Source organism: Leptonychotes weddellii, chromosome 5, assembly GCF_054177405.1.
Source record: "Leptonychotes weddellii isolate Sample4059 chromosome 5, ASM5417740v2, whole genome shotgun sequence".
NCBI classification, from domain to species: Eukaryota; Metazoa; Chordata; class Mammalia; order Carnivora; family Phocidae; genus Leptonychotes; species Leptonychotes weddellii.
Window position 1 is genome coordinate 138,731,096 of NC_138373.1, and position 7,995 is coordinate 138,739,090.

Sequence of the window (7,995 nt, forward strand, 5' to 3'; positions counted from 1 at the left end):
GTTTGCTTTTTCTGGTTCATATGACAACCTTCTCTTCCTCCATGAAGACCTTGTGTAGGTGTTGTCTCTATGTGAAGTTTTCTCTAAACCCAAACTCAGGATTAATCATACCCCAAAATCAGTAAGGCTTATGAATTTCTAAAATATCGTAAGTTCCTCTGTATGATTTTCAACCATGTTCTAATACCACAGAGGGTGAGGACTACTAGGGACAAGGACCATTTTGCTTTTTAGAGATCTTCAGTACATATGATGGACTAGCATGAAGAGGCACTCAGTAATTGTTCAATAGCAGCTAAAGGACTAGAGTGTATTATTCCCATTCACCCTCACTCATTCTATTCTCTCACCCTGGGTGAGCCCACGGGATCACAGGTGAACAGACATTTCTTACACAAGTCCGTTAGCTTATTTGCAATTCTCCTTGGATACCAACATAGCCATAGCAGGTGTTATTGAAATCTAAGTCCTAAAGTCATAACTGGATATATACATATCATTGCTTTTACCAAATTATTTCACAAAAAGCTTTTCTAGAAAAATTTTTAAAGACTATGGTGAATTAAAGAAGGCCATACATTCTTTACCACTCCTCCCGTTGAGAGGGAGAGTCTAATTCTTCTCCCCTTGAATGTGGGCTGGCCATCGAGGCATTTTTCACTAATAGAATATAGAAGAAATAACATTCTGGAGTTTCTACAGCTCAATCATGCCTTGAAGTTTCCTTCTGAACCCCTTCAAACACTATAAGAACCCTGAGCTGTTATGTAAGATGCTTACCAGCCCTGAGACCACCATTTTGGAGAGCCAACATATAGGTGCCTGACTGACAAACCCGGCAGAGCCTCATCCTTGGACCATCCCGGCCTAGGGGCTAACTTGTGAATTAATCCTTCTTGGATCCTCCAGACCACTACATCTGCCAGCTGAATGAAGACTACCTGGTGACCTCTGTCAATACCACATAGAAGAATCACTCAGCTGAGCCCTGCCTAAATTCCTGGCTTACAAATACATGGACTAATAATAAAAAGGTTATTGTTTTAAGCCACTAAGTTCTGGAGTGGTTATACAACAGTAGATGACTTAAACACAGCCTCCTTCCACCCACTTCTGTTTGATTGCTTAGCACCATTATCAGCTAAGTCAAATATAGAAGGATCCCTGTTCTGAGTCCTTATAGAATAAATTTACTTCCACAGGTTCCTTTTCCCTATCCCTGGTAAGGCATATATTTTATTCCTTTTTCAGATAATGAACTCTCAGACTAACTTATTCTCTAAATTTTCCAACCTTTTATAGCCTTGTCATTCCTGTCATTTTCTTCTATCCCACGACACCCCCACCCTGTTGTGTCATTGTTACGGATTTCAGTAATCCCTGAATCTTCTTGTCTTTATCTTCAACGTTGCTCCATAGAATTATCCAGGAACCAAAGTGATAATGAGTATTTGAACAGGCTATTTAAAAAAATGTTGACAATTCTACATCCCTGGAGGACTTTAAAATAGGATAAGCAATCAGTAATCTAATCTATTGGATGGGTGGTCCAATAAAAATTCCTCATGCCAGAATTAGAGGGCCTGGATTAGGCAACCTCTAGCGATTTCTTTCTGCCAGGAGATTCTATAATAGATTCAGATGCACAGAACCAGTCACAGCCTTGAAACAGGAAAACTATCAGTTTCTTGATAGCATAATTCGATTGCAAAATAAATAACCACTTGAATCATGTTTTTGATATATATTGGAAGAATTTCATCGTTGGGAACATGTTTTATTTTTTGTAAAGAACTGTAAATATGAGTTTCTTCCAGCTATAATTAATGTTTATCACTATATTGATTTCCTTTCTTGTATTTTGTAGTCCACTGTAATTTTTATTCTCTGTGAATATTTCCAAACTCTATCTGCAATTTTTCACTTCTAGTGTATTTAATTGTTGCTCAAACGTGGTTTTTAAAAATTTGTGTTTTTTTAAGATTTTATTTATTTATTAGAGAGAGAGCATGCTCACGCACAAGCGGAGGGGAGGGGCAGAGGGAGAGGGAGAAGCAGACTCCCCGCCGAGCAGGGAGCCAGATGCGGGGCTCAATCCCAGGACTCTGGGATCATGACCCGAGCCAAAGGCAGACGCTTAACCAACTGAGCCACACAGGTGCCCCTAAAAAATTTGTTTTTATTTTTTATTTTTTAAAAATTTTTATTTAAATTCCAGTTAGTTAACATGCAGTATAATATTAGTTTCAGGTGTACTATATAGTGATTCAACACTTTCATACAACACCTGGTGCTTGTCATGATGAATGCCCTCCTTAGTCCCCATCACCTGTTCACCCATCCCCCCCACCCACCTCCTCCTTGGTAACCATCAGATTGTTCTCTATAGACAAGAGTCTGTTTCTTGGTTTGCTTCACTCTTTTTTTCCTTTTTCTTTTGCTCATTTATTTTGTTTCTTAAATTCCACATATGAATGAAATCAAATGGTATCTGTCTTTTTTTTTTTTTAAAGATTTTATTTATTTATTTGAGAGAGAGAGAATGAGAGACAGAGAGCACGAGAGGGAAGAGGGTCAGAGGGAGAAGCAGACCCCCTGCTGAGCAGGGAGCCCGAGGTATCTGTCTTTCTCTGACTTATTTTGCTTACCATAATACTCTCTAGCTCCATCCATGTTGTTGCAAATGGCAAGATTTCATTCTTTTTTATGGCTGAGTAATATTCCATTATATATAAAATCTCACTTCTTTTATCAGTCAGTGGACACATCAGCTGTTTCCATAATTTGGCAATTGTAGATCATGCTGCTATAAACATTGGGGTGCATGTATCACTTTGAATTAATATTTTTATATTCTTAGAATAAATACCTAGTAATGTGATTGCTGGATTTTAGGGTAGTTCTATTTTGAACTTTGAACTTTTTGAGGAACCTCCATACTGTTTTCCAGAGTGGCTGCACCAGCTTGCATTCCCACCAACAGTGTAGGAGGGTTCCCCTTTCTCCACATCCTCGCCAACACCTGTTGTTTCTTGTGTTGTTGATTTTAGCCATTCTGACAAGTGTGAAGTGATATCTCACTGTAGTTTTGATTTCCCTGATGATAAGTGATGTTGAGCATCTTTTCATGTGTCTGTTGGTTATCTGTATGTCTTCCTTGGGAAGCTGTCTATTCATGTCTTCTGCCCATTTTTAAATTGGATTATTCATTTTTTGAATGTTGATTTTTTTAAGTTCTTTATATATTTTGGATAAAAACTTTTTATCAGATATGTCATTTGCAAATATCTTCTCCCATTCTGCAGGTTGCCTTTCAGTTTTGCGGATTGTTTCCTTTGCTGTGCAGAAGCTTTTTATTTTGTTGTAGTCTCAATAGTTTATTTTTGCTTTTGTTTCCCTTGCCTCAAGAGACATACCTAGAAAGAAATTCCTACGGCTAATGTCAGAGAGGGTACTGCCTGTGTACTTTTCTAGGATTTTCATGGTTTTAGGTCTCACATTTAGGTCTTTAATCCATTTTGAATTTATTTTTGTGTATGATGTAAGAAAGTGGTCGAGTATCATTCTTTTGCACATTGCTGTCCAGTTTTCTCAACACCATTTGTTGAAGAGACAGTCTCTTCCCTATTGGATATTGTTTCCTGCTTTGTCAAGGATTAATTGACCATATAGTTGTGGGTTCATTTCTGGGTTTTCTATTTTGTTCTATTGATCTATGTGTCTATTTTTGTGCCAGTACCATACTGTCTTGATGACTACAACTTGGTAATATAACTCGAAGTCTGGAATTGTGATGCCTCCAGCTTTGCTTTTCTTTTTTGAGATTGCTTTGGCATTTGGGGTCTTTTGTGGTTTGATATAAATTTTAGGACTGTGTGTTCTAGTTCTGTGAAAGATGCTGTTGGTATTTTGATAGGGATTGCATTAAATGTGTAGATTGCTTTGGGTAGTATAGACATTTTAACAATATTTTTTCTTCCAAGCCAGGAGCATGGAATGTCTTTCCATTTCTTTGTGTCATCTTTGACTTGTTTTATTGGTGTTTTATAGTTTTCAGTGTACAGGTCTTTCACCTTTTTGGTTAGGTTTATCCCCAGGTATCTCATTATTTTTGGTGCATTTGTAAATGTGATTGTTTTCTTAATTTCTCTTTCTGCTGCTTCATTATTGGTGTATAGAAATGCAACAGATTTCTGTACATTGATTTTGTATCCTGCAACTTTACTGAATTCATGTATCAGCTCTAGAAGTTCTTTGGTAAAGTCTTTTGGGTTTTCTATATAGAGTATCATGTAATCTGTAGTTAGTGAAGGTTTTACTTCTTCCTTGCCAATTTTGATACCTTTTATGTCTTTCTGTTGTCTCATTGCTGTGGCTAGGACTTGCAGTACTCTGTTGAATAAAAGTGGTGAGAGTGGACATCCCTGTCTTCTTCCTCACCATAGAGGAAAACCTCTCAGTTTTTTTCCCATTTATGATGATATTAGCTGTGGGTTTTTCATAATATGGCCTTTATTATGTTGAGGTATGTTTTCTCTAAACCTACTTTGTTGAGGGTTTTTATCATGAATTGATGTTGTACTTTGTCAAATGCTTTTTCTGTATCTAATTGAAATGATTATATGGTTCTTATCCTTTCTTTTATTAATGTGATGTATCACTTTGATTGATTTGTGAATATTGAACTACCCTTGCAACCCAGGAATAAATCATACTTGATCATGGTGAATGATATTTTTAGTGTATTGTTGGATTTGGTTTGCTAGTATTTTGTTAAGGATTTTGCACCTATGTTCATCAGAGATATTAATCTCTAGTTCTCTTTTTTTGTGGTGTCTTTATCTGGTTTTGATATCAGGATAACTCCTAGAATGAGTTTGGATGTTTCCTTTCCTTTTCTATTTTTTTGGAATAGTTTGAGAAGAATAAGTATTAATTCTTCTTTAAATGTTTGGTAGAATTCGCCTGTGAATCTGTCTGGTCCTGGATTTTTGTTTGTTGGGAGTTTTTTGATTAACTGATTTCATTTCTTTGCTGGTTATTGATCTCTTCAAGTTTTCTATTTCTTCCTGTTTGGTGTCTGTTTTTAGTAATTTGTATGTTTCTAGGAATTTATCCATTTCTTCTAGGTTATCCAACTTGTTAGCATATAATTTTTCATAATATTCTCTTACAATTGTTTGTGTTTCTGTGCTGTTGGTTATTTTTCCTCTCTCATTTGTAATTTTATTTATTGGGGTCCTTTCTCTTTTCTTTTTCATAAATCTGGCTAGAGATTTATCAATTTTATTAATTTTTTCAAAGAAACAGCTCCTGGTTTCATTGATCTGTTCTATTGTTTTTTTAGTTTCCATATTATTTATTTCTGCTCTAATCTTTATTGTTTCCCTTCTTCTGTTGGCTTTAGACTTAGTTTGTTCTTTTTCTAGATCCTTTAGGTGTAAGGTTAAGTTGTGTATTTGAGACTTTTCTTGCTTCCTGAGGTAGACCTATATTGCTATAAACTTCCCTCTTAGAACTGCTTTTGCTGCAGCCCAAAGGTTTGGGACTGTTGTGTTTTCATTTTCACTTGTTTCCCTGCATATTTTTAAATTCTCAAATGTGTTTTTTATCCACCTTGTGTATAAGAGAAAGAAGGAGGGAGAACTTTACATGTTTGCTTTGGTGACTGATCTGTGCACTTCAAAAATCAGCAAGTTTCATTTCCCCAACTAATGACAAGATGATCCTCTTAGAATGTGGGGAAGATGTAGAATTCTCTTTTCTGGTCTTCCCCTCAAACAAGGAGGGAGAAGAAGCCCTACCAAGAATAATAGTTTAATTGCTTGTTAGGTTGACCTAGTGACCACAGTAAACAATTTTTATCAAAGCAACCAAGGTGTTAGGTTGACCTAGTGACCACAGTAAACAATTTTTATCAAAGCAACCAAGGTGGCCAGCCATTCCATATCCTCCACCAAAAACAGTGGATATAAAGAGTTTTCTCAGTGTGATATGTTGAACAGCCAGTGGGAGTATGGGTTGATCCACATCCTAAAGCAGCAGAATAGATCTAGGGCACAGGTTAGGGGTGAGGGGAAGGCATGCTTTAGAAGGCCCCACACTTGCATCCCCTGCCAGTTCTCACAAACATTGCAAAATTTGGTTGTTGTAACAGAGAGACTAACAGCTATAAAGGTCTTACTTTCAAGTGTAATCCAAGGTGGGGATGGAATCAGGTTGGAACAAACTCACAGAGGGATTCTTCTCTTTATCAGTGTTTCAGAGGGAAAGACAATGTCATATAGAGTCTAGGAGCCAGAAGCAGTCACCTAATGAGAGCAGCCAAGCAATGTACTTGCAGAGCTGAGAACGACAGAAAAGTCCCAAGACTCATGAAAGAGAACAGGAAAAAAAAAGTTGTACCTTAAGGCATGCCCACTGGTAAAGGAGCCAAGATTGACAGAAGAGCTACAAATACATCAACTTTAACAAACAGAAGCCAGACAGTGGTGCCATTCCTGCCCCTCCACTTAATATAATAAATACTGTGTGACATTGGGCAACTTATTAATCCCCCTGTGCCTCAGTGTCCTGTTCTATAACTCCTAAGATAATTGTGATATACTAAATGCATTTATTTTTGTAGCTCTTAGAACTCAATAGGTGTCATTTTTATTATATTTATTATAGAAGATTCCTTGAGTCCTCTTTGTTGTTTATATTATTTTATGCTTTCTGTATGTGTTCTATAGATACTTGGTTATTTGGTTGATAATATTAATCAGCTAAGATAACTCTAAAACTAGGTGCTAAAGGTAATCAAATTCTTTTATTTCAACTGGAAGAGAAGCCACCTGATGACTTAGTTGTCTCTGCCTACCTAATAGCCTGAGAGCTGAAACCATAAAGGGAAAAGAATCAACGAAAAGCTGAAATAAACTTCCTAAAGGGTATTTTGCTCTTTTAACCTTCTACATGATAGACCAAGTAAAACCTAAGACATATAGTTCCTCGGATGTTGGTAAGAGAGCCTTTGACAATAGGAGCAAAGTGATTTTTCCCCCAGAATGTTTAAAAATAGTAGCAGCTTCTTTTCCAATTAAACTGTCAATATTGTGAGTCTGGGGCGGTATGGATAACATTCATAAGGCCTAAGATAGAATATATAGTTGTTAGATGAATTGTTTTTCTCTCGGTCAGTATTTATTGAGGGTCTTTTATGTACCAGGTACAGTGTTCAGCAGTGAAAGGGAGAACCAAAGTACATTCCCTCATGAAGCTTATGCTCCAGTGGGAAGATAGACAATAAACAAACAAGCAAATTAATAGTTAAACAAACAATAGAAGTTTGTTGAACAAGCAAATAATGGATGGATGAATAGATGGATGGATGGGTAAGTGTTTAATGTAATGTCAGATGGTGATGATTGCTGTGAAGAAAAACATGCAGAGCAAGTTTTTCTCAATGTCTTTGAGACATTGAGAGAGTGATGGAGGCTGCTGTCTTAGATTTGTGATCAGGATCGACCTCTTTAAGATGATTGTTCATAAGAGGCCTAATTGAATCATGGGAGTGAGACATGATGTACCTGGAAAAGAGTATTCCTAGTAGAGGCAATGGCAAATGCAGTGACCCTGCAGAGTAGTGAGACTGGGTTAGAATGAGCTGAGGAGAGCATAGATAGGAGAACAGGATGGGAATAACTAAAGACCAGATAACAGATAATGTAGGGCTATGTAGGTCATGGGAGCCACTAGAGAGCTTTGAGCAGTGGAGTGAAATGTTCTGACTTACCTGCAAAGGTTCATTCTGGTTGTGTGAAGCATCCACTTCTAAGGGAATGGATGGTTGAATAGCAAGAGTCAGAGAGTAGTTCAGCCAACCCTAAGGAGTGCTATTAAATACCTGGTTGCATTAATACTCATGTGGTCAGGTTCTTCTGAGTCAGAGGAGCTGAAAGAGAAGGAGGTGGACCTTTTCTGGGAAATCTGCTAACTTCCTTCTTATGTGGT